This window comes from Heterocephalus glaber, unplaced genomic scaffold (genome assembly GCF_053883595.1).
Source record: "Heterocephalus glaber isolate CG9 unplaced genomic scaffold, H.glaber_assembly_v1.0 deba00000546, whole genome shotgun sequence".
NCBI lineage: Eukaryota > Metazoa > Chordata > Mammalia > Rodentia > Bathyergidae > Heterocephalus > Heterocephalus glaber.
In genome coordinates, this window is record NW_028258147.1 from 7068527 (window position 1) to 7095136 (window position 26610).

The 26610-nt window shown below is 42.4% G+C and overlaps 2 long non-coding RNA genes, 1 other non-coding gene and 1 pseudogene across 3 annotated transcripts in view; 3 read left to right on the plus strand and 1 right to left on the minus strand.

Annotated features, from left to right (window-relative positions):
• Positions 1–23110, minus strand: part of LOC147829616 (uncharacterized) — a 30367-nt gene extending 7257 nt beyond the window's left edge. The window contains exons 1-2 of the long non-coding RNA XR_015448695.1: positions 22181–23110; positions 17023–17132 (exon numbers count right to left, since the gene is read on the minus strand). This is a non-coding gene — a long non-coding RNA (uncharacterized LOC147829616). The remainder of the gene's footprint in view (positions 1–17022; positions 17133–22180) is intronic.
• On the plus strand, positions 7423–7529 carry LOC147829617 (U6 spliceosomal RNA). Its single transcript, XR_015448817.1, has one exon. It is a non-coding gene; the product is annotated as a U6 spliceosomal RNA (small nuclear RNA).
• On the plus strand, positions 14304–15807 carry LOC101712194 (uncharacterized). Its single transcript, XR_205729.3, has 2 exons — positions 14304–14956; positions 15592–15807. It is a non-coding gene; the product is annotated as an uncharacterized LOC101712194 (long non-coding RNA).
• Positions 17741–18998, plus strand: LOC101718734 (phosphatidylinositol N-acetylglucosaminyltransferase subunit C-like; annotated as a pseudogene).
• Positions 23111–26610: the final 3500 nt, after the last annotated feature.

The window sequence follows — 26610 nt, forward strand, 5'->3', positions numbered from 1 at the left end:
TATGAATGGTTGATGTTGTACAGGTTTCTTCTTCATGGGGACCTTAATTCCCTTCATGCTAGGAGCTGTAGGTCTATAACCTTGTTCCGACTGAAAATAGGTTGAAAAGCTAAGATTCTTTACTATGGTGATTCATGTCAGAGTTCTGTTTGTCAGACTGAAGCTTTTCCACTTACACAAATTAAGGACAATGTTTGGGGCTGAAGAAGTAGCTCAGTGGTAGAACATGTACTTAGTGTACGCAAGGCCCTGGGTTCAATCCCTGGCATCACATGCAATTAGTTAATCAACCAAGCAATCAATAGACAGATAAATTGCTGGGTGAGGTGATGCACATCTGTAATCCCAGCACTCAGGAGGCTGAGGCAGGAGGATTGCCATGAGTTTGAGGCCAGCCTGGGCTGTATAGTGAGTTTAGGGGCAGCCTGAACTGCATAGCGAGATCTTGTCTCAAAAAAAAGGAACAATCCCACCCACATAAATCCTCCAGGTTCATATAAATTGGTTGTGGTAAAATCATGCAATTTTTCATTGCGTATCTTGCCTCTTCGTGAGTTACACTTTGTGCTGCTTTAACTTGGATCTTACAGATCTGGGAGCAATGTGAAGTAGTGGGAAAGGGTTCTTGCAAAGCTCCTACCTCAGGGGAAGGCCATTATGGGTTCCTGAGGCAAGGAAAATCTGTCACAAATTCTTAATGGAATGACATGGGGAAAATAAATAAAAATATTGAAGTATAATTGGATTTTATTTTTCAAGTATGTTCTTTACATATATGATTTCATTAAGCAAAAACAGAATTTGTCTCCTTTTAAAAGAGAAACTGGGTATAAATTGACTTTGATAGAATAAATTAACTCATGAAATTTATGTATTTGTGATAGCAATTGCTGGAGCATGTATTTGTGATAGCAATTTGTGTCATTTGATTACAGAAATGTGACTCACCTTTTCAAGGTGACATGTTTGTTACAGGACACTGTTCTTTGAGGTACTTTTTGTGGACACTTACCATGAGTTAAAACCTGGGATAAAAGGTTTAAACTCTTTAATCTGTGAGAAGAATGCAGATCCTTGTACCCAGAATGGCATTGTGCTCCTGGCAGTGTCCAGACACACATAGCAAACATGCCGTGGGCACATGCTGTATGCCAGGCACTACAGTAACTGTGGGCACAGATATGAACCAGACAGTCCCAGCCACAAGCCTAGGAGCACACAATTCAGCTGCAAGCTTCGAGGACAAAAGAATATAAATCTGAAAGGAACCAAGATAATTCTGGAAACATCCCAGCTCATATTTAAAAAGAAAAAAATACTTCAAACTATTATACAATTAGGACATACTCATTATAAAAAAGACAAAAGAAAATGGCCAAAAGCCCATTGCCTCATGGAATTCTCTCTGAGCACGTGCATGCACATGCACAAACATGTATTTTTCATAAAAATGGGTCTGCTATTTAATGCTTCCAGAGATTTAGAAAACATCATGGCAAGGTCTAGAGTTTTTAAAGAACAAGGGAAAGTATTTTATAATTGCCATTTGTACTATCTTCTGTGATCATCCTGCTAATTTTATTTAGGTAGCTTTTTTCTTTTTAAGGTAGCTATTTTGAGATTAATTCTTACTAAGCATTAAAATTGTGTTTGCTCTGATGTGGAATTTGATGTTTGTCAGAATATGTTTCGCCTAATGACTTGAAAGAGAAGTCAAGTCTGATAGCCAAAGAGGAAGATCCGGGCATGGTGGCACATCCCTATAGTCCCAGTACTCAAGAGGCTGAGGCAGGGGGATTGCCTCGGTTTGAGACCAGCCTGGGCTACATAGTGAGACCCTGTGTGAAAAAAAAAAGGCAGAGGAAAATTTAAGTGATTTTAAAACAATCTTGGTCCAGCACGTAGGAGGCTGAAGCAGGAGGATTGCCATGAGTTCAAGGCCAGCCTGGAGAACATAGTAAATTTAAGTCTAGCCTGGACTACACGGCAAGACCTTGTCTCAAATAAATAAATAAATGAATGAATGAATGAATAAATAAATAAATAAACCCTTGGTGTTAAGAAGGAGCAAAGACAAAGAAACCATTTATAAAAATTTGGTTAGGGCCGAGTATTTAGCTCAGTGGCTCTGCCACCTGCCTTGCAAGCACAAGGTCCAGAATTTGATCCCCGGTGCCAAAAAAAAAAAAAATTGGTTAAATGAAAAAATTGGTCAAATGAGCCCAATTTGCCTGGGACTAAAGGGATTTATGGTACATGGGACTTACAGTGCCAAAGCCCAAACAGTTGGGGCCAAAGCCCAGACAGTTGGTGACCTTAGGCAGAACCTGAGGTGTTATAACACACACTCTATACATCATTATTGCCTAAATCTGAAACCTTTTGGATTCTGAACCCATCTGCCCAAGGAACCTGGGTGTACACAGCTAGTCACTGTTGTAAGAACAGGGTATCTAAAAAGCTGAGAAACATTGGGTAAATGTATTTAGCTTTTAAAATAATATGTCCTTTTTTCTTCTTGGAGACAGTGTCTTATTAGTGGGCCAGGCTGGGCCAGAACACTTGGCCTCAAGCGATTCTCCTGTCTCAGCCTCCCAAATAGGCAATTGCTATTGCACCCAGTTTATTATATTCAACTTTTTAACCCTAAGACATCTCTTCAGGTGAAACTTTTCTAAATTTGAAGCGATGAGTCCATTTGTTAATGAAAAAGTTTAATTTCAATAAATAAATATAATTTTCTCTATCTATTTAGACTTTTTGGACTTTATTGTACTTTTTAAAGACTAAAATTACACTTACTGTTTTAAACTGGAGATTGTCCAAAGCTTGAAGAAAAAGATACCACGTTACTTGAAAATCTGGCTCACATACTTTTAAAACAAGTTTATGCTATATTTCTCAACTTTTCAGACCCATTGTACTTTATATGTGTTCATTACTTCTTTCATGATAACATGAGATAAGGATTATTATTATTCTCACTTCACAAATGAGGAAACTAAGGCAGACAGAAGCTACTTCACTTGCCCCAGCTTATACTCATGAATACAACCAGGAAGCTCTCTGTTTTCAACCAGAAAGAGAGACTAGCTCTTGAGCTGTGCTCATAAACCCTGAGCTTTACTGACCCCCATAAGAAAAGTGTGTCTGAGAGGAGGTTCTGAGCTGACCAAGTCTAGGAAGCATCCAGAGTCTTGATTCTGAGGGAGGGAAAGGAGGCTGGTATTAAACATGTACTATTTCCACACTATACCCCTGTCTGTAGCTCACTTGTGATTATAGAACGAATTGGTAATGAAAAATGGTGAAGAAATTATATTCTTTTTTCTTTTTCTCTGGTACTAGACACTGAACTCAGGGCCTTTGCACTAGCTACATCCTCATCCCTTTTTTGAGACAGGATCTTGATAAATGCCCAGAACAGGCTTGATCTTGCGATCCTCCTATCTTGGTTCCAGAGCGCTAGCAATATAGGTGTGCCTTCTGAGTGCTGTGTTTACAGGCCTGTGCCACCATACCCAGCTGCCAGCCCTTTCTAAATTTTATTTTGAGAGCTTGTTTGGTGGTTCTAGCAGGGGAACACAGCTACTCATATACCCTTGACGCAGGAAACTGTCCTCCTCTTTTACCCAGCGCAAAGCTTTGGGAGCAGTGAGGGAGAAAGGGGACACCCACCTGACCAACCAAATCAGCTGAATAAGTCCTGGCAATCAATGGGGTGACAGATGTAGCAGCCAGATCGCCCTCACATCCTAAATTTTACATTGAGACAGAGTCCTGCTAAGTTCTCCAGGCTGGCCTTAAATTTGGGATCCTTCTGTTTCAGCTTATCTAGTAATTGTGACCATAGGCACTGGCTACTATACCAAGCTTGGGATCACTTTTTAAAATAGAACTATTTCTGGAAGGGTTACCCAGCCCAGTATGTGCACTTCATGTCTAGATGTAATGCATAACTATATTTACTCCATCTACTCTCCATTCAGATCACTGGAAATCAAAGGACACTGCTGAGCTGCAACAGAATCTCATGTGTTTTGAGACTCGGCCACTCTTGGGGATGAAATTGTTTCAAACGCTTACGTGGGTAGAACTGAATCCTTGTCTGTTGTTTTTCCAAGTTTAACATCTATTCCCCCTTCTGGAACCAATATGGTAGATTTCCTTTGGAAAAGACCCTGCTAGTCACCTCAGGCTGTGTGAATAAGGGGCAGATCTACACTAGGGCCTGAGTTGGAAAATGGGACTCTGTTCTGACCAATTAGAGCACAGAGATGGACCTGTGATACAAGTTGGTCCAATCAGAATGAAGCCTAGATCTCATTGGGGGAGGGAAATATTACCAAAGAGATTCCCTCTCTCTCTCTCTCTCTCTCTCTCACTGGGACTGCTAGTGTTGCAGGTGACCTGCTTCTGCAGGGCCACCACAGGGATCTTGAGAGAGGAGGGTCACACTGAGGAGAGGTAGAAATAAGAGATGAGGTTAAACCAAGTCTTGATAACATAGAGTCACAAGTTCCTATGACAGGTGAAATTGGCCCTAACTTTAGACTTTTCAGTTGTGCAGCTCAGTAGAATTACTGTGTTTTCTTCCTTCCTTTCTTTCTTTCTTTCTTTCTTTCTTTCTTTCTTTCTTTCTTTCTTTCTTTCTTTCTTTCTTTCTTTCTTCCTTCCTTTCTTTCTTCCTTTCTTTCTTTCTTGCCTAAGTCAGATAAAAATGTATTTTCAGCACGCTTGCAGCTGAGAGCTGAGATCTACTGACCCACACATCATAGCTGTGGTTGTGTCTGTGAACATTAGCAAGGGTCACCTGCTCTCTGGAGTTCGTCCTTCATGCACACAAGCCATGCTGTTGCCAGATCTAGGATGCCTGTTTTTATAACTTAACTATTGACTTTTTCTTTACCTCTGGCAATTGCCCATGACCTCTTTTCAGCAGCTCCAGCCGGGAGAAGCACAGTGGGGATGCTTTAAGAGCAGATCCAAAAAATAAGAACCAAGATGCATCATGTAAAGGTACAAGTTCCCAATGAGAAATGTAAATGTGTTGTATACCTAAAATGTACCAATAAAAGAATTTAAGTAAAAAACAAACAAACAAACAAACAAACAAAAGAACAGATCCAGAAGGTTGGTCATGCGGACAGCTAACCATCATTAACTGGGTAACCACAGCTGGCCTGAGCAGTCCTGTGGCAGATGCTCACTTCCATGCAGTGAGCAGCTCCTCCTGTTTAACCCAAGTCCAGAAAGAACTCACCACCAGTTCCTGACTGAGGTGGGAAATAACCCCAAGAACTGTGGTTTTCTCCAGGAGCCATAGTGCAAACTTGTAAACCCAACTCCTTGGGAGGCTGAGGCAGGAGGATGACATGTTCAAGGCCAACTTGGGCAGCTTAACAAGACTCTGTCTCAAAATAAAAAATAAAGAGGCTGGGAATGTAGCTCAGTAGTAGAGTGGTTGCCTAACTTGTGAGCCCCTGGATTCAATTTCCAGTTAGAAAAAAAGAAAAGTGCCTCTCTATGCTTAGGATAAGCAAGGAATGAGTCTGCCTTCTGGAGAAAACCCTCCTTCCCACAGCCTATGATTCATCCTCTCTGCCAGGCCTCAGCTCCCACCCCCCTGTGCCAGGTAGTCCTTTGCATTTCTTTCAAGAGCATAATAATAACACCTTATGTCTGAAAAGCACTGAAGTGCTGTACCTCTTTCAAAGTCCTTGTGCATTCATTATCTCATTAGGATAGCAGGTTTGCTATTTTTTCCTTCAGATTTTTTTTTTTAACTCAAATCCAGCAGAGAACTTTAAAAAAAAAATCTGACTTTCAGTAAGCTTTGAGAAGAGAAAATCAGAATTCAGTCCAAGAGCAAAGCTTTTCTAGAGACATGAATATAATCTTTCCCTCTAATGCCAAAAATAACGAGGGGGCAGAGGCTAGATTCTAGAGGAAAGAACATTGAGTGGGAGTTAAAACCTGGGTTTTAGTTCCAAATCTGCCACTAATAGCAATGTGACTTGGACAAGCACCTAATCTCTCTGCTTTTGTCAAATAGCAGTGTTGAGGTTTCCTGGGGATGCTAGCTTTGATATTTTCTGAAGGCCCCAATGTTCTGAGGTTGTATGGTTTGGAGAATTGTAGAGTACAAAAGCCACATTTTTTTTTTTTTTTTTTTTGGTACCGGGGATCGAACTCGGGTCTTTGCGCTTGCGCAGCAGGCGTCGAAACCACTGAGCTAAATCCCCGGCCCAAAAGCCACATTTTTATAAGCTCGGTTGTTACTGGTGTGTGCAGGGGACAAGCCCTGTCCTAGTGTCAGGGGCCCCAGCACAGTGGGACACAGAGCAAGGCCTATTCCCAGACTCCAAGACCCTCCTTAGGCCCAGTTCAGATGGTGGTGGATGGTTGGTGAGTACCTAACCACTTACTAAGTGCTGCCTCTTGATAGATCAGGACATTCTGCCATCTGTGGGAAGAGGCACAAGCCAAGATCAGATTGATTCTTGGAACAGAAGGTAAATGGGAATCTAGTGTCTTCTGGGAGACATGCCAGTGTTGGGCCTGGCAGACCAAGGTGGAGGGTCCTATGTAGCAGAACAGAGATTAGCCCAGGACATTTTCCTTGCTGAGTTCAACCTTCTCTTTATAATCCTTTCCTCAACAAGTTCCTTCTTTCTCCCACTGCCACCAGTCTGTTCTGTGTGACTATACTCTCCAATATAGTCTGGTTCTTCCTTCATTTCCAGTGACTGCTTTGAGAAATTAGGATGTTAGTGGTTCATCTTGTCTTGCTAGTGCCTGAGTTATGTATTACACAAAATTAAAACAACCAATTACAGTTACCACTAATAACAAACCCATAACCATCCCATCAAGAAGCTCTTTTTATTTCTAAACTAAATCATGGTAAAGTACTGATAGTTGGTATATCAGTCACTTTTTTGTTGTCAGAACAAAGTACCTGACATACCCAACTTCAAAGAGAAAAATGTTTATTTGGCTCATAATTTCAGAAGGTTCAGTCCATAGTTGGCAGACTGAAAGGCAGAAATAGCATGGCAGAAGGGTATGCTAGAGAAAAGCTGCTCAACACATGGCAGCCAGGAAGAAGAGAGAGGAGAAGAGCAAGACAGAGAGATACACCCTCCAAAAGCACACCCCAGCGACCCATCTCCTAAGAGCATATTCAGCTATAAATGCATCAATGGGCTAATCCACTGATGAGTATAGCTCCCTGTGATCGATCCAGTCACCTTTGGAAAGCTCCACCTTTGAACATAGGAGATTTTGGGACATTTTAGACCTGCATCATAACACTTGCTAGGGCTTATTACTTGTCCACCTTCCCTGCCACCACTCCCAATATGCCTTTGCATTTTAACAGGGGATGTTGGATCCAGTTTGGCAAAAAAGTACTCCCCTGTGCTCCCTTCAGCAGCACATATACTAAAATTGGAACGATACAGAGAAGATTAGCATGGCCCCTGCGCAAGGATGACACACAAATTCGTGAAGAGTTCCATATTAAAAAAAAAAAAAAAAAGTACTCCCTTTAAGGAACAAATTAGTTTCAGAGTCTAGCATCAGGCCTATGAAGGAAGATTTATCTTGTCTCCATCCCTTTTATGGTGTGTACATTGTTTAAGTGTGTCCTCAAAAGGTTCATGTGTTGGAAACTTGGTCCCCAGGGTGGCAATATTGGGTGGTGGTAGCACCTTTAAGAGGTGGGGCCTAGTGGAAGGGAACTAGATCATCACAGGCTTTTCTCCAGAAAGGATTAATGCTTGTCTCAGGGAGCACCTTTTCCTGAGAGTTTAAAAAGAGCATGACTGGTTCCTTTCACTGTCTGTGGCTTCCCATCTTCCCCTGTGGCCTCTTCTACACAGGTTCCCTGTCATTATGATGCCACTGTCCTTGTCCTCACCAGAGCTGAGCAGAAGCCAGTGCCATGCTCTTGAACCACCAGACCTATCAGCTTCTAAAACTCTCATCTTTATAATGTAACCTGCCTCAAGTATTTTATTACGGGGCCGGGGATTTAGCTCAGTGGTTCTGGTGCCTGCCCCACAAGCGCAAGGTCCCAAGTTCAATCCCCGGTACCAAAAAAAAAAAAGTATTGTATTACAGCAACAGAAAGAGCCTAATACATTCCTTTAAATTACCAAGAGGAGGCTGGGTACTGATGAGGTCAGAAGTGTTGCTGGGCTGCCTGGATAATCAGAGCTTTTCCTGAACCAGGAGTGACCTCCTATCCATAATCAGACCTGCAGTTTTAGTGGCCAGAACAAAATCTGTGACATTGGATTTGTGAGCTTCCCTGCCTTCCACAGTGTTGTAGTTTCTGGGGTCTTCTCACTTCTTCCTTAGATCCTGGCCCAGCCTCAGGTGCTCCTAACTCTGCATGGGCCTCACATTGGGGTACAGAATCTTGTACCCCTGGAAACCTCTCTGTATTTGCCCACTCTGTGCCACCCATCAGTACCACCACCATCCTTCTGCCACCTGTAGAGTCCCCATCCTCACCCACAGACTCAGGAGATCATGACCTGACCTAAAGCAGGACCAGAGCAAGGGACCGGAATTCTATGAAGTAAAACCAAATTCATATTCACAGCAGAAAACCAGCTGAATCTTGGGAGCTTCCAGATGTGTGTTACAAAGGGGACACTTTCTATTCTAAGAGTTTACTAACTCTGAATTTTGGTTTAAAACCTGTATTCTCTGCCACCCACCTTGTCTCACTCTACTCCTGAAGGCTGAGAATGTCCCTGTGAACAAGAATGTGACACAGACCTCTCTCAATGTGGAAATCAGTTTACTTCTTTGAACAGAAGGGTTTGAGGTATCAGACCCAGCTCTGGAATATCCTTAAATGATCACAAGCTCTGGATGTTTTTCTTTTTTTGGAACCGGGGATCGAACTTGGGTCCTTCTGCTTGCAAGGCAGGAGGTGGAACCACTGAGCTAAATCCCCAGCCCTCTGGATGTTGATGTCCTGTCCTGGTGCTGACATGCAACCACAGACAAACTATGTAGGAGCCTGCACTGATGTCTGAAATATGACAGCCAAGTGAAAGTAATCATGTGAATAAACAAATGATACATGGACCTCATGGAGATAGGAAGAGGATCTGAGGATGAGAGGAGACAGGAGGGTGGGAAGGGGAAGTAAAAATGATGAAGATATAATATATATATGTATCAATTCTCCAAGATAAATATAATTGCTATGTATTATAAACCTATACTAATAAAAAAAAAAAGAAATTGAAAAAACCCAAATAGGAGCCGGGAGTGGTGGTGCATGCCTGTAATCCCAGCACTTAGGAGGCAGAGGCAAGAGGATCACCATGAGTTCAAGGCCAGCCTGAAATACATAGTGAGACCCTGTCTCAAAAAAAAAAAAAAAAAAAAAAAAAGCCACAAAAGTATCTCAAAACAGTTTATTCAGCTTTTCTATTTTTAAAAAGATTTTCCTTAAATCTTTTTTAAAAAATCTGTCTTTTTTTCTTAAATCTTCTTTAAAATGATAATAGAGCAATGATGGCAAATCTTTTAGAGCTTCCAATGATACAAATAGCCTGCTGTGGCACACATGCCATAGGTTTGCCACCACTGATATACAGCCGGGCATGGTGGCACAAACCTAGAAACCCAGCACTTGGGAGGCTGAGGCAGGACAATTGCCATGAGTTCAAGGCCAGCCTGAGCTACTCAGCAAGATCCTGTCTCAAACAAATAAAATGATAGAATCACCATACAAAAAATTTTGAAAAAACAAATATTAACGAGTGTTGTATCATACACCCTGACCAAGTTGGATTCATCCCAGGGATGCAAGGATGGTTCAACATACATAAATCCATAAATGTAATATACAATATTAACAAAGTCAAGGACAAAAACCATATGATCATCGCAATCGATGCAGAAAAAGTATTTGACAAAATCCAACACCCATTCATGATAAAAACCGTACGGAAAATTGAAATAGAGGGTCTTTATCTCAACCTGATAAAAGCTATCTATGAAAAACCAACAGCCAACATCATACTAAATGGTCAAAAACTGAAATCTTCCACGTTAAAATCAGGAACAAGACAAGGATGTCTACTCCTGTCCAATATAGTTCTGGAAACATTAGCCACAGCAATTAGACAAGAGAAAGAAATAAAAGGAATGAAGATAGAAAAGGAAGAAGTTAAACTGCATTTGTTGACAACATGATACTCTACATAGAAAACCCCAAAAACTCCTCCAATACACTTTTAGAGTTGATTGACAGATTCAGTAGAGTATCTGGATACAAGGTTAACACTCAAAAATCAATAGCCTTCTTGTACACAAATAATAGACTCACTGAGAGAGAAATTGGGGAAATAATTCCTTTCACAATAGCATCCAAAAAAATGAAATATCTGGGAATCAATCTAACAAAGGAAGTAAAAGATCTCTACCTTGAAAACCATAGCACTTTGAAAAAAGAGATTGATGAGGATACAAGAAAATGAAAAGACATCCCTTGTTCCTGGGTAGGAAGAACCAATATAGTGAAAATGGCCATACTTCGAAAACTGCTATATAGATTCAATGCAATCTCGATTGAAATCCCAACAGTATATTTCACAGAACTAGAGAAAACAATCCAAAAATTCATTTGGAAGCAGAAGAGACCTAGAATAGCAAAAGCAATTCTAGGTAACAGAGACATGATGGGTGGTATCACAATCCCCAACTTGAAACTATACTACAAAGCCACTGTGATAAAAACAGCATGGTATGGCAAAGAAATAGATCTGAGGATCAGTGGAACAGATTAGAAGATGCAGAAACAACTCTAGACACACTCAGCCACCTCATCTTTGACAAAGGAGCCAACCACCCTTACTAGAGAAAAAAATAGCCTCTTTAACAAATGGTGCTGGAAAAACTGGATTTCAACCTGCCAAAGATTAAAACTAGAACCATATCTTTCACCATGCACTAAACTAAAATTGAAGTGGATCAAAGATCTAAATATTAAAACAGAAACACTAAAATTGCTGGAAGATAGGTTAGGTAGAACTCTTGAAGACATTGGCATAGAAAAAGACTTTATGAACAAAACATCAGTAGGACAGGAACTAGCACAAAGAATCAACAACTGGGATCTTGTCTTATTAAAAATCTTCTGCACTGCAAGAGAAACCACCAACAGAGCTAAGAGACAACCTACAATGTGGGAAAAAAATTTTAGCAGCTGTACCTTAGACAAAGGACTACTATCTAGAATATATAAAGAACTTAAAAATCAGACTTCCCAAATTAAAAAACCCAATCCAAAAATTGGCATCTGAAAAGAACAGACATTTCTCAGACAAAGAAGTAGAAGCAGCAAATAGGCATATGAAAAAATGCTCAACATCAGTGGTCATTCGAGAGATACAGATGAAAACAACACTGAGATTCCATTTTAATCAAAAAAGAATGGCTGCTTTCAAGAAATCAACCAATAGGGCCGGGGATTTAGCTCAGTGGTTCCGCCGCCTGCCTTGCAAGTGGAAGGACCCGAGTTCGATCCCCGGTACCAAAAAAAGAAAGAAAGAAAGAAAGAAATCAACCAATAACAAATGCTGGCAGGGTTGTGGGGAGAAAGAAACACTTTTCCATTGTTGGTGGGAGTGCAGACTGGTGAAACCACTGTGGAAATCAGTATGGAGATACCTCAAAAAACTAGGATTAGAGGTCCCATTTGACTCAGCTATTCCTCTGCTGGGTATCTTCCCAAAAGTATTAAAAGAATCATACCACAGCGATATATGTGCACCCATGTTTATAGCGGCACAGTTTGTTAATAGCTAAAACTTGGAAATAGCCCAATCGCCCATCAACTGATGACTGTATAAAGATGTGGTTTTTATTGTTTTGTTTTGTTTTTAATAAAATGAAGTAGTATTCAGCCATAAAGAATAAGAAACTAGACACATTTATAGCTAAAAGGATGAACATTGAGGCCATACTCTTAAGTGAAATAGGACACACCAAATAGTTTCTCTGGTATGAGAAAGTGAAAGTGTAAATAAGGATCACAATGTATAATAGATACTGTGAAATAGGAAGAAAAGGTGCAAAGGGGAAGGGAAAGAGGGAGGGTTAGGGGAAAGGAAAGAAGGGAAAGGAATTAACAAGAGGAAAGGAAAAAACAGAAACAGTCTTTGCAAATAGGGAACGGTGGAGGGGTTGAAGGGAGGGCAGAGGAATGGGGAAAAAAATAACTAAGATATATTATGTAAAGGTACAAATTCCCAATAATGAATGTCAATATATTGTATACCTAAAATGTACCAATAAACTTAATGAATTTTTTTAAAAAGCAAAAAATCCCCCCTAAAAAACAAAAAAACAAGTGTTAACAAGCATGTAGAGAAATCGGATCTCCCACACAGTGCTCGTGGAAATATAAAATGGTCTCTAGGTGCTTCTGCAACCTGGCAGCTCCTCAAAAAGTGAAACATAGAGTTACATATGATCCATCAGTTCCACTCCTAGGTCTGTCTCCAAGGAGAAATGAAAACAGCACATACACACTTGTATGTGACTGTTCAGAGCAGCATTATGCACAACTGCTAAAAAGTAGAACCAACTTAAATGTCCATCAACTGATGAACACATAAACAAAATGCAGTGTACCTATGCAATGAGCTATTTTTCACCAATAAAGAGAATGAAGTACTGAAACATACTACAAATTTGATAAACCTTGAATACACCACTCTAAGTTAAAGAAGCCAGTCACCTGGGAGGGTGAGGCAGGAGAATCACAAGCTTGAACCAATTGGGCAATTTAAGAAGTTAAATCTGATCCTGTGTCAAAAAGAAAAAAAGCTCACCTGGAGATGTTTTTCAGTGTGAAGACCCCAGGTTCCATTGTGGGAGGACAGAGATGCAGGGAGGGTGGAGGGTGCGAAGGAGGGGGTAGGGAGGGAGGGCTTGGAGAAGGAGGAAGAGGAGAAGGAGAGGGAAGAGAAGATGCCAGTCATGAAAGAGCCCTTGTTGCAGAATATTTAGAGTGGGCGAATCCATAGGGACAGAAAATAGATCTGCCTAGGGAGCTTGCTGAGAAATGAATGACAGCTAATGAGGAGGGTGGTATACATGTTCTTAAATTGTGGTGATGGTTGTGAAACTGTGAATACACTAAAACCACTGATGTGAATATTTTAAATGGGTGAATTATAAAATATATGAATTATATCTCACTGAAACTATCCTTAAAAAGGTTACTGAATAGATATATCAGTGAGATTATTTACATAGTTGTCAGGTACAAATTTTTTCTGCATTATTAATGCTGCTCAGTGTTTCACATCATTTAACAAATATTTACAGAGCATCCGGTGTGTTTGGAATAGGAAAATGCATAAGAGCATCTCATGGTCCAGCCGCAAAGGCAGCACTCACACTACACAGAGTGGTGTGTGACACACTGGGTCCCGGAGCAGGCTGGCTGCCAGGGCCTGTGCATCCTGAGGAAGGCTTCACTCAGGAGGCAGAAACCACAGGATCTTGAAGGATAAATGGAGAGAAACAAAAACATGGGGCAATTATCATTTGCCGTGCATTCACCATGATGGGCACTGTTCTAAATGCAGCAAGAGTAGGTGGGGCTTGGAGAATGGCAGAGAAGGGAGTTAAGTGCATCCTCTCTCAGCAAAACAGCAGCTTAACTGGTAAAAATTATAAAACGAATACTCAAAAAACAGAATCATATAAAATCCTTGTTCTAAAGGCATAGAGCAAATGGAGAAATATCCAAGAAGATCTAGAGATAGGTAAAAGCAACAAGTGGATAGCATCTGAGCCATGATCCCATCCCCCATCCAGCCTCCCTCAGTTCCTTATTAAGGAAGCTGCACCCAAGAGCTCTGTTCTCTGCAAAATGATTCCTCTCTGCTCCCAGACTGTGGCTGCAGTTTTACCAAGGGAGGGGCAGGGTTTTGTTGGGGCTTCTCATCCTCACAGACCTCTGGTTTGTTTTTTCTTTTCTTTTCTTTTTTTTTTTGGTGCTGGGATCGAACTCAGGACCTTTCATTTTAGAGGCAGGCGTGGTGCCACTGAACTACATCCCAGGCCCAGGTTTGTTTTTCAGGACAGAGTTTCACTGTTAGTTCAGGCTTGTCTTGAACTCACTATGTAGCACAGGCTGGCCTCGAACTCACAAGGATCTGGAGTGCTGGGATTACAGGCTTGTGCCACCAATTGCAGGGGCGCTATTTCAGGAAGGATCCCTTCTGGTAGGGCTGAAACTACTCCAGGCACAACAGTTGGAATACTGGGCCCCATCACTCTACCTTTCTCCAGTTGATTTGTAATGGACAGATTTCTGTAGGGGGTGGGGAAGGTAAGCAAAGACTAGTGTTTTCCAGCCTCCTCCCTCCCTGTCCACTTGGGGAGCATAGTGTCCAGGAAAGCACCTCCCCTCAGCTCTGATGCAATGGCACAAGTGTTCTGCCAGGAGGAAAGGCAGCCCATAAGGACAAAGAGCTTCAGACCCGTGCTTGAGGACACAGACTTTACTGGAAGGGAGCCCGGAGAACTGCCTAAGGGTGTGTGGAAAACTACAGAGGCCTTGATGTAGCGCAATTAAGAGGAGCTTAGTAGTTCCAAGGTGCAGCAAAATGACAGAACAACTGGGAGAGTAACAGAGAACCATGGAAAGAGAGAAGAGCCTTCCCAAAAGCTCACTCAAGTCCAGGGGTCAGGAAGGCTGTGCACATGTACCTGGCTGCTGGGGGCAAAACTGAAAACATCCCCAGCCACGCAGAGGCCTTTTGATGCAGGACAGATGCCTCATCAGCACAGAGGCCTTCAGCAGGTCCTCTGACCAAACACTGACCGAACAATGAACTACAGTGAGGTGGGATAATGCCTAGGAAGCCAGGATTGGAAATAAAACCACACTCGTCTCCAGGAGCTGGTAAGACTCGGGCCCACATATATTCCATCGAGAGTGGCCGGAGGGACCCTGCAGGCTGGTTGGTGGTGGACAAGAAAAGCTCCCTGAGCTGCAAAAATTTGTCTGGGGATGAACCATGTCCAGAGTTTCGTAACTGTTTAGATAATGAAGATGATGAGATTTGGGGATTTTTGAGTTGATATTTAGAGGAGATTTGGGATATACAGTGGGTGCTGGAATGGGTTGAAACTTGAGGAACTAAGGAATGGAGTGAATTTATTTTGCACGCAAGACAGACATGAATTTGGCAGACCAGAGAGTGGGCTTTGTTGACATTCATGTGAGGTAGGAGACCAGGGCTGGGGCAAACCAGACAACCAAGTGGGTGGCATGTGTCAAAGGTCATGAGAATGGCTAATAGGTTGAACAGATGTTTCCTAAAAGGAGAGGACTTGGGCAGAACATGGGACCCAAAATGACAACAGAGTTTCGGGTCCTAAGCACCTTGATCAATCAGAAAAGTGCTATTTTCAGTCCTTCTCTTGAAGGATTGAAAGACCAAGACCAATCAGAAGATGTTGTTCTCAATCTTGCATTTACATATGGGCACAACTAATCAAAAGATGCTGTTTCTGATCCCCCCTCTTTTACATCAGGGGAGAAGCCCAGCGAGTTTCAATAGGACAGTTTCTACCTGCTGTGATGCTAAATGTGCCAATTCCTTATTTGCACGAGGAAGAAACCAGCTGGGAATTTTGGATACACAAGCTCCTTTTCCCCATATCCTTGAGGCTGCCATGAGCCTTTTCACCACCTGACTCTCACCCTGAAGAGTGTGTTGCCACCTGCAATAAATGAACAACCTCATTGCCTTTTCTGTGTGTCTTGTCTAATTCTTTGTATGCAGTGCCAAGAACCTTGAAAGAAATCCTGCAGGACCCACCACTGGGCAATTTTTGTACGTATGGAGCCCCCAAATGTAGCCTTATTTGGAAGTAGGGCCTCTGAAGATATAATTTGTTAAGATGAAGTTATAAGATTATTATGGATTTGGGCCAGGGATTTAGCAAAAGCAAAAGGCCCTGAGTTGAAACCCCAGTACCAAAAAAAAAAAAAAAAGATTATTATGAATCCATGCCTGGCATAGTGGGACATGCCTGCAATCCCAGCACTTAGGACGCTGAGGCAGGAGAATTGCAAATTTGAGGCCAGACTGGGGCACTTAGTAAGATCCTATTTCAAAATTTTTAAATGTTAAAAGGGCTGAAGATGTAGTTCAGAGATACCACAGGCTGGGTTTGAGAGTCCCCAAGGCTGAAATAAGGAATCTAACCCACCCCTGTAACAGAGGTACGAAGGTTCGCTGACTCCCGTCTCAGAAAAAGAATTTTCAGGCCTGGTCAGAAAAAGAGGAATGAGAAGAGTTTATTAGAGGGAGAAACAGGACACACTCAAAGGTGGACTGGGGGTGCTCAAGGAGGAGGCACGATACAGGCCAGGGTAGGGCACACTGAAAGGCTGTCCTCAATATGCATGGACTCAGATGTGCACTCTCACAGTCTGCTAGGTTACAGTGCAAGCCCTCTACATGGGTTTGGAGTGGAGATATGCGTGTGAAGTTAAGACATGCCGTCCCCAGTGCAGCTGCTTTCCGGGCTGGAGGAAAGGGTAGTGTGCAGGTGAAAAGGGTCTTTAGGAATTTAACACTATTCTCTGTAAGGATGGAGGAACAGAGTCACATGCTAGGATGGCCTCCAGGTGCAGGAAAAGAGCTTGTCTAGAAGCTGCAGTTTTTCTTAAAAGTACAATTTTAAAATCTCAATTTCTTGGTCTCCTTTCTACCTAGTTTTATTTCTTCTATCCTACCTCAAGATCCTGTTTCAAAATTTAAAAATGTTATAATAGCTAAGGATGTAGCTTAATGCAAAGGTCCTGAGTTTAATCCCCAGTACCGCAAGAAAGGAGGAGAAGAAGAAAAAGCAGAAGAAAGGCCATATAGAGACACAGCTACAGGGAGAAAATTACTATGTAAAATGAAGGCAGAGACTGGGTGATGTATCTCCGAACAGAGGAAAGCCAAGGATTACCAGAAGTTTCCAGAAGCTGGGAGAGAGGCATCAGATGATTCCTGTCTCAGAGCCTTCAGAAGGAAACCAGCCTTGTTGACACTTTGATTTGGAACTTCTGGACACCTGAACTGTGAGGGGGAAAAAAATTCTGTTGTTTTAAGCCTCTTAGAATGTAATTTATTACAATAGCCCTAGGAAATAAACACAAGTGCCAAAACCATTAGGGGAAAGAACAGTCTTTTCAACAAATTGTGCTTAAACAACTGAATATCTACATGCAGAAAAAATAAAGTTGGGTTCCCTACCTCACATTATTATAGACACATTATTAAAGACAATGACCAGGCCTACATGCCTCCCCAAGGGATAAGCGATAAATTGAAGATTATACTATAATTGGTATCAGCTGGTCCAATAAAGTCCAGATAGACATCAGTCACCAGGTGGGTGACCAGAACCCCCTGATCCATCTCTTCCCAAAAAGGTCCTTGTTCTTTCCATATACACTTGCTATATGACCTGCTTCCCCACTAGATCAATATTACCTAAGTGGCTATACTTATAATCACATATATATAAATTTATATATTTTTTAATTATATATATATATTTTGAGACAGGGTCTCACTATGTAGTTCTGGCTTTGAACTCACTATGTAGCCAAGGCTGGCCTCAAACTTGCAGTGATCCTCCTGCCTCAGCCTCCTGAGTGCTAGGATCACAGGTGTGTGCCGCCATGTCTGGTTTATGCTTGTAATCTCATTGATTGATCATAGTTTTGACGTGAGTTGTACTCACTGCATGATTTTGTATCCACCTTGTGATTTGGTCTATAAAACTTCCTCTGTGAAGTGGACTCCATGGTAACCTACTTTTGGATCTCCTCCTGTCTCTCAGGAGCTATCTCTTTCTCTCAATAAATTTTTCCTACTCTCAACCTCCATTGTTCCTTAGAATTCATTCTTTGATTTTGGGGAACATGAACTCGGTGTATCTGACATCTAGCAGGTTGAGAGTTATATTATTCCCACTATATCAACATCACATAGGGGCCAGGGATTTAGCTCAGTGGTTTCGCCCCCTGCTGCTCAAGCTCAAGGACCCGAGTTCGATCCCCGGTACCAAAAAAAAAAAAAGTCACATAAAAAAACAAAAAACTAAAAATGCACCTAAGAGATAAAATGGCAGAAGTCTTATAAGAAAGCATAGGAGCAAATCTTCATGACCTTGTCAGTGTTTTTGTGGCTAACTGGCAGTGTGTGTGCGCATAAGGGTCTTCTGGCCTGGCATAGTCATTGTTGGGTATTTCTTATTCCATCTCACTGATGGAGGTGAAGGTGGCAGAAGATGGCTGTATCTGGTGGGCTTACCTGAAGGGGGTCCTTGACCTCATTACCTTCACTTATGGTTTTTCACCAGAGCTAAAGACCTTGACAAAATCCATCAGCACCAACATCATCTACACCATGTCAGTCTTTATGTGGTTGGGCTCCCTCATCTTTGACTGTGGTGCCAATGCTGCCCTCATACCTGGCAGGCTCCCCTTGAACACTGCCATCTTTGCTTCTGCCTGCCTGGCCTCACGTCTTCCCCGGTCCCTGAGTGGCTTCATCACAGGGACGTTTGCCATCCAGATTTTTGCTTGTTCTCTGGTTCATGTTACCAGAGAACTGAAGGCCTGTCCTCCCCGAAGCTATGTGGGGTTACACTACTTTCCCATTTTCACCTTTGGAGGCCCACTGCCCATCAGTGCCAGGGAGCCGTGCTCGTTCCCTTCTGCTGGTTTCTGTTTCCTGTCTCTGTCCTTTCTACCTCAATCGCTTGCAGCTTTTTAAGGAAGACATTCATGGGCCTGAAATCAAAGAAGACTTGTCCAGGTTCCTCAGCTAATTTAGGGACTTCCACAACATTAAGTCTAGCTTCTAGACTAGCGTCCGTCCTGTCAGTATAATTGTGAGGGTAGAGCCCCATTCTAGAAGCCACAGGCTGATGCAGGTAAGAGAACAGAGATCAGAAGAAAATAAATTAACCAAAGACTTATGTGGTGAAGATGTTTATCCCTTCTGCTCTTTTGTGGATGAAAACGCTTTCTGTGGCCTCTTGAGTTATTGCCTCTCACTTATTATTTGCAGCAACAAATGAAGTGATGTGGTTTCTACTTATTTAAAAAAAAAATGCAGGAAAAAAGGCCTAAAACTCAATAATAAGAAGACAAATAACCCAATTTAAAAATAGACAAAGGATCTGAATCAAGGGCCAGAGATTTAGCTCAGTGGTTCCGGTGCTGCCTCCCAAGCTCAAGGTCCCTAGTTCGATCCCCAGTACCAAAAAAAAAAAACATTTCTCCAAAGAAGACATGTACCAACAAGCATGTGAAAAATCACTCTTCAAACTGGGCATTGTTGGGCCAGGGATTTAGCTCAGTGGTTTCGCTGCCTGCTGCGCAAGCTCAAGGACCTGAGTTCAATCCCCAGTACCAAAAAAACAAAAAACAAAAAACCCCAAAAAACTGGGCATTGTGGAACACACCTGTAATTCTGGAACACACCTGGGCAGAGTGGAACACACTCTGGGAGGCTGAGGCAGGAGGGTCACAAGTTCAAGCAATTTAGCAACTTAGTGAGCCCCTCAAAATAAAAAATAAAAAAGTGTTGGGAATGTAGCTCAGTGTAAGGCCCTGGGTTTAATCTCCAAAACCAAACCAAAACAAACTCCAAAAACTATGTTTGGATTTCTTTTAGTACTGGATTGAACACAGGGTTTTGTGCATGCTAGGGAAGTATTTTACCTGGAGGTGGGGAGACCAAGTATTGTGACACACATCTATAATCCCAGCATTCTGAGAGGCTGAAACAGGAGGATTCCAAATTTGAGCCTAGCCTGGGTAATTTAGCAATTTAAAGAGACCTTGTCTCAAAATAAAAAATAAACTAGGCGTGGTGGTGCACATCTGTAATCCCAGCACTTGGGAGACTGAGGTAAGAGGATTGCTGCAAGTTACAAAGTGAGGCCCTGTCTCAATAAATAAATTAAATTTAATTTAAAAATAAAAAAGGGCTGGGGATGTAACACAATGTGAGGGCCCTAGGTTCAATCCTTAGTACTGCAAAAAACAAACAAACAAAAAGACTGGAACATGTAGGTTACTTGGGCATGCAGCAAGCCCTACCCATTGCATAAATGACACTCACCTTTGATCTTGCACTCACAGCTATAGGTGTCCCCATAGGCCTCTGTGCTAAAGACAGGTTTAGGGCGTGGGCAGAGTGGTGAGCTGCTATAAACAGTTGGCCAGGTGACCTTTTGGCCATACCCTCAGGGCTATCATTTCTCTAAGGCCACCTCTCAAACATCCAAATTGATTATAGCATCAGATCCAGAACAGTAAATGGAATTCCATGAAAGAAAGGCTCACTAATTCTTTCCTTGGCTGAGGTGGCAGATGGCTGATGCCTACTGGGATCTTTTGGTTTGTTTGTTTGTTTTTTGAGAAAAGGGCTCACTTTGTAGTTCAGACTGGCCTTGAACTCACTAGGTAGCCCAGGCTGGCCTCAAACACATAGCAATCCTCTTGCCTCAGTCTCCCAAGTGCTGGGATTGTAGGCATGTGCCACCATGCCCTGCTGCTGATGGGGTCTTAAAAAAAACAAAACTCAATGGTCATGGTGAATCCAACAGAGTAGATACTGTTCAGGGTCTTTCTGGCTGTATTAGGGCACAAGCCACTTCAGAGTTTCGCAGTAGGGCAAGAAAACAAATTATTCTATGATTTTTTCTTGTGCCAAAAATCTGGAGCTTGGAAAGTCAAAAAAGTATGCACCTAGGGCTGGGGATGTAGCTCAGCAGTGCTGCGCCTGCCTGGCAAGTGCAAGGTCCTGAGTTCAACTCCCTCCTGGTACCAGAAAAAAAAGTCATAAGAAAAAAAATTATGCAGCCAAGCAGATGGCATGAAATGCCAAGGGCTTTGGTGCAGAGCCGAGAAGGGAGGAAGACACCCTGGACTTGGCCAGCTCTGGGGAGGGTAAGGACAGAGCTCAGAGGAGAGCTCAGAACTGTAGGCTCTGCTGGCCACACAGGATAGAATTCACCTCTGGAAGCACAGACTCTCTTTACAATGCCAGGTTAGCCAAGCAGAGCAAATGCAGGCTGCCTGACAGCTCTTCCTTCTCACCTGACTGGGAATCTCAGAGTTAGTTACTGAGTAACTGCTAGAGGCAATTGATGTGACCCTAAGCCCTTTCACAGAATCAGCAATTTAAAGCTGTAGCCAGACAGTGAGTCCAAGGTCGTAAGTTGGGAGAAACCAGATCCTGGGCTAAATTTCTCAGCTACAGGGCAGAGAGAAACCAGTCACATGCATGTCATGCAGGAGGCAAGTGGATGGGGCAAAAGGGAAGAAATGAATTTGTGCTGGATTTAAATCTGCCTCAGATTGTCCTGATGCAATGGAGGTCGACCACCCATAATTCAACTGGACAGGACGTGATGAGTTTTGTGCTTTTAGAGTGTAGACCTCTAGAGGATACTCTGATGTGACATTGTCATTTCCCAACCTCTCTCTCTTTTTTTTTTTTTGGAGACAAAGTCTTGCTATGTAGCTCCGGCTGGCCTTGAACTCATGGTGATCCTCCTGCTTCAGCCTCCCGAGTGCTGGGACTACAGGTGTGCACCACAACACCCAGCCCTAGCTTCTCTTATCTTCTACTTCTAACATACCCAGAGGTATGTGACTAATTACTCGGTTCCTTTGCAAACCCATCCAAGGGGACTTCCTTTCTCTCCCTATTCCTCGGGGCAGAGTCTGTGGGTCCCTTGCTCAGCATTTAAACACACCTCTTTTTTGCATTTATCTCGCTCTATTGAAAGTATTTATTTGCAGGGCTGGGGCTTTAGCTCAATGGTTCCACTGCCTGCCTTGAAAGTGCAAGGTCCCGAGTTTGATCCCCAGTAGCAAAAAAAAAAAAAAAAAAGAAAAAGAAAGTATTTATTTGTATAACTTTACCCTCACTAGACTGTGCCTTACTGAGGTAGAATCATTTCTTAGTCAGTTTTATTTCTTTGTGTTGCACATGCTTGCTTCCATATAGGAAGAGTAAATCCATAGCAAATGAAGGACTCAACCCCAGACTGAAGGCAGGTGTTGCAATTCGATCCCCCTGCTCTCCTGGCTTCTCACCTCCTGCAGCAGTATTCCATTCACTGGAAGCTCCAATCCTTCTTTATGCCTGAAGTTCCAACCAAGAACATACCCTCTGTGTCCACATCTTTGTGCTTGACATATGGCTGTCCCTTCACTCTGGAATTCTCTTCCTCCCTCTCTTTGCTTTGGGACATGTGACTTTGCTTTGGGACACGGGACATTTGACCTTTCCACCCACTGCATGGGGCACGCCTAGATGGTAAGGCCATTGCCCAGTGATCTGACCAGTGCCTCGCACCCAGCTAGGCTCAATCAGGGTTTGCCTGGGCAGTGAACGCAATACTTTGGCTTTGACTGAAGATCTTCTGGCCTCCAACAAGTAGTTCCTCATTATGTCTTAGTTAACTGCCCCTTGTTTAGATGGATTTGTTCAGGAGAGATGAGATGAGTAATGGCAGGTGTAGTTTGAAAATTATTGGCGTAATCAAGAGTGGCTAGGGGCTGGGGATTTAGCTCAGTGGTTCTGCCGCCTGCCTTGCAAGCTCAAGGACCCGAGTTTGATCCCTGGTACCAAAAAGAAAAGAAAGAGTGGCTAGGACTGGGAATTTAGCTCAGTGGTTCTGCCACGTGCCTTGCAAGCGAAGGTCCCAAGTTCCATCCCCGGTACTGCAAAAAAAAAAAAAAGAGTGGCTAGCTATTTCCTGTTTCACTGTGCCCATTTAGTTAATACAATGAAGCCATCTTGGACTTTTTAAAACAAGGAAATACTTAGCTCCTCTTTGTTCCATGAAAGCGGGAAGAGGGCAATGTGTGGAGACATTTCCACCCTACTCTTGCCTTGCAAACTGCCCCAGCCCTGGAACAACGCCAGGTCTACACGATTTATAAATTGGGGAAGGTTTAACTTTTTCTGTCCTACTTACTTATATACCTCTTATCCTTCTTTATTTCCTTCTCCGTCCCAGTTTCTGGATTAAATGTTTCTGCTCTGTTCCCATCCCTCCAGGATGCAGGAAAGGGAATTTGATCAATCAGTAACCAAGAGTAGAAAACTAAATGCTTGCAGAAGCCAAAGGAAAAAAGCCAAGTTGGCTGGGTAGGGACAAAGACACCATTTGCTGGTTAAAGGGACAGCTGCTTCCTTGCTCAGGTAATGGTTCTTCACAGGGACTGCAGCCCAGGGCCACCTGATCTTATGTTTTACATAATTACTTTTGTTACGAGTCTTGGCATTGTCAGGAAAAATAGCCCAAGTCAGGGAAAAGGGCAAAAGAGATTATTGAGTGTTTTTTCAGTTGGAATAGTTTCATGAACTTTTTAGAAGTATCTGATTCTACAGGAGTTTCACTATTGATATATATATATGTATATATATATATATATATACATATATATATATTTTTTTTTTTAGGGAAGGTCTCACTATGTAATCTAGGCTGGCCTTGAATTTGTGGTGTAGCCCAGGCTGCCCTCAAACTCACAATCCTCCTGTCTCAGCCTCCTGAGTGCTGAGATTACAGGTGTGTGCCACCCTGTGTGGTTTGAGATGAAAAGATTATCCAGATAAGCCCAATGTAACTATGCGGGTCCTTTTAAAGCGGATGAGAGGGAGAAGAGATAGAGTCAGAGAAGGAGACATGACAATGACAGCAGAAAACCTAGGAAGACATGGAATAAAAAAGACTCAATGAACACTTGCTGGCTTTGAGTGGGGCCATGAACCAAGGACTCTGGGTGGACTCTTTCACCTTCTATGTGAAAATAGCATGGAAATGGATTCTCACCTATTACCTCTAGAAGGAATACAGCCCTGCTGATGCCATGTTTTTAGCTTAAAGAAAAACCCTATATTTTTGGTGTTTTTGTTGTTGTTGTTTGGGTTTTATCTTTTTTTTTTCAAGACAAGGTCTATGTATTTTGAGCTGGCCTTGAACTCACTACATAGCCCAGTCTGGTCTAGAACTCGTGGTGATCCCTCTGCCTCAGCCTAGTAAACCTATTTTCAATTTTTGACCTCCAACTCTAAAATATTCCAATTGAGCTGTAAAATAGTAAGTTTGTGTTGTTTTAAGCCACTGAGTTGCAGTAATAAGAAACTAATACCAGATGCCTTTACAACCTGTAAAGGCAGAAGTTAAATTGTAATCCTAGCACTTGGGAGGCTGAAGCAGGATTGGTGTGAATTAAAGGCCAGACTGAGCTACACAGACCCTGTCTCAAAACAAAACAAAACAAAACAGAAGTTAAATAGAAAACTGGTAGTAATACAAATGCTTCTTGTCCCTAACAATACAGATGAGATCTATTCATAGATCTTTAAAAGTATTTTGTTCATGGGCAAGGCCCTGGGTTCAATCCCCAGCAACACACGCACTCCCATATACTTTGTCCAGTAGAGAATATAAGTCTCTATAAGTCAAATTTTCATTTGCATTCGTTTTAATATGTTTTGGTTCCATTATTAATTAATGAGTTGAATAAAAATCTTTGATAGGCCCGGGGATTTAGCTCAGTGGTTTCCCTGCCTGCTGCACAAGCTCAAGGACCCAAGTTCGATCCCTGGTACCAAAAAAAAAATCTTTGATACATGTTAATTTATATTTTGCCTAAGTTCATGCATTCAACTTTTATTATTATTTTTAAATTTTTTCTTTTTGAGATAGGGTCTTGCTATGTAGTTCAGGCTCTTGTTGAATTCACTATGTAGTTCAGGCTGTCCTCAAACTTGTGGCAATCCTCCTGCCTCAGTCTCTTGAATGTGCCATCATGCCTGGCCTCAATTTTTAAAAACTGTACTTTCACAATGTTATGCATCTCTATGCCTTTGAACGTGAGCTCTAGTCATAATTTGGAATCCACTTGGACATCATTCACTAATTTGATTTCTATTTTTCAAGGCCTTGATTATTACATATTTCAAAAAGGCATGTATGTGCTAGTGAGGCCTGGAGTTGGGATCCAGGGTTATGTTTGCCAAGATACTGATCATGATGAAGTACCGCATTTAAACTTAGAAATGTACCAAACAGTGTATTGTTTTTGCAATAGCCTAAAACTGAGGCATTGCATATGCATTTTGACATTTCTTTTCTGATAGTTAAAAATTAATATAACCACGTTATGTATTACTCAGCATATTTATCAACAGGGCATGGGAAGATCAAAATGACCTCATACGGGAGTAACTAGCCAGGCAACTTTGCCAAGTGCTGCTAACACCACGAGTGGCAGAGAGGTGCGTGGACTGACGGGCTCAGTGATGGAGAGGGAGGGAGGGGTGGCTCTTTCCTCACATCCACAGGTGCAGTGAGCAGGCCTCACAGCTGGAGACACTGAGGCTCAAGAGGTTAAGCGACTCAGTGAGAGCCTCACAGGCTCTAATGTTGCTAGCAGAAGCAGTGCTGCCCGTGAATTTTGGATTTTTCACAGTGCATGGAGTACATTCCTGCCACTTAGAGGGCATGGAGCTGGGATTGCTAAATTTTTGCAATAAATTTGACAATCCTACAAAATGAAGAACTATCCTGCATCCTGTCCAATTTTTTTTGGTATCAGGGATCAAACTAGGGCCCTTGCACTTGCGAGGCAGGCAGTGGAACCACTGAGCTCAATCCCCAGCCCATGTCCAATTTTTTTAATGTATCCTCAGAAATTCATGTAGGCACAAACTGTCCATAATTATCTAAGCTTACTTAAGCTAATTCCCTGTTGTATATAAACATAATTGTTTTTACATTGTTTAGAAACACAGTTTATTTCCCTGGAGTTCAACTACTGAATAAGTTAAAAGATGATTACACTTTGTTTATTTGTTTGTTTTTGTGGTTGAACTCAAGAGTCTTGTGCATGCTAAGCAAGTGCTCTGCCACTGAACTACATCCCTAGACTTTTTCATTTTTATTTTATTTTGAGACAAGGTCTTACTGAGTTCCCCAAACTGTCCTGGACTTCCTGCCTTAGTCTCCCAAGTAGCGGGGATTACAGGCATGTGTTTCTGAGACTGAAGAAAAGAAGCTTGGCTCTTCTATATTCTCTCGGAAAGCCAGAAGTGGGTGTGACCAGACTGGCCGCTGTAGTCTCCCTCCCCCTCTCTCCCCATCGGGCTTCCTCAAGGCTGGCCAAGGCAACTGACCCCAGGGCTCTCCACCCCTCTGGGGTTACATCATCCTCCACTGGGTATGCTGTGATGACAGGAGCTGGGGCTTGGCTGACAGCCCAAACACCCTCCCCCACTCCAGGCACTGGTGCTGCCTCTGGGGAGCAACTGGACAACCATTCCTAATAGTGTAGAGATCAGGGAGGGAGGGCACATTGCTGATTAACCCAAAATCCCCAAACCCCAATGGGCCATGCTTAACATGGCCAGCCCTTCCAAAGACTCCTGTAAAGCAGCAGCAACCTTACTATTTTCCTTTCTTTTCTTTTCTTTTTTTGAGATAGGGTCTCACTGTGTAGTTCAGGCTAAT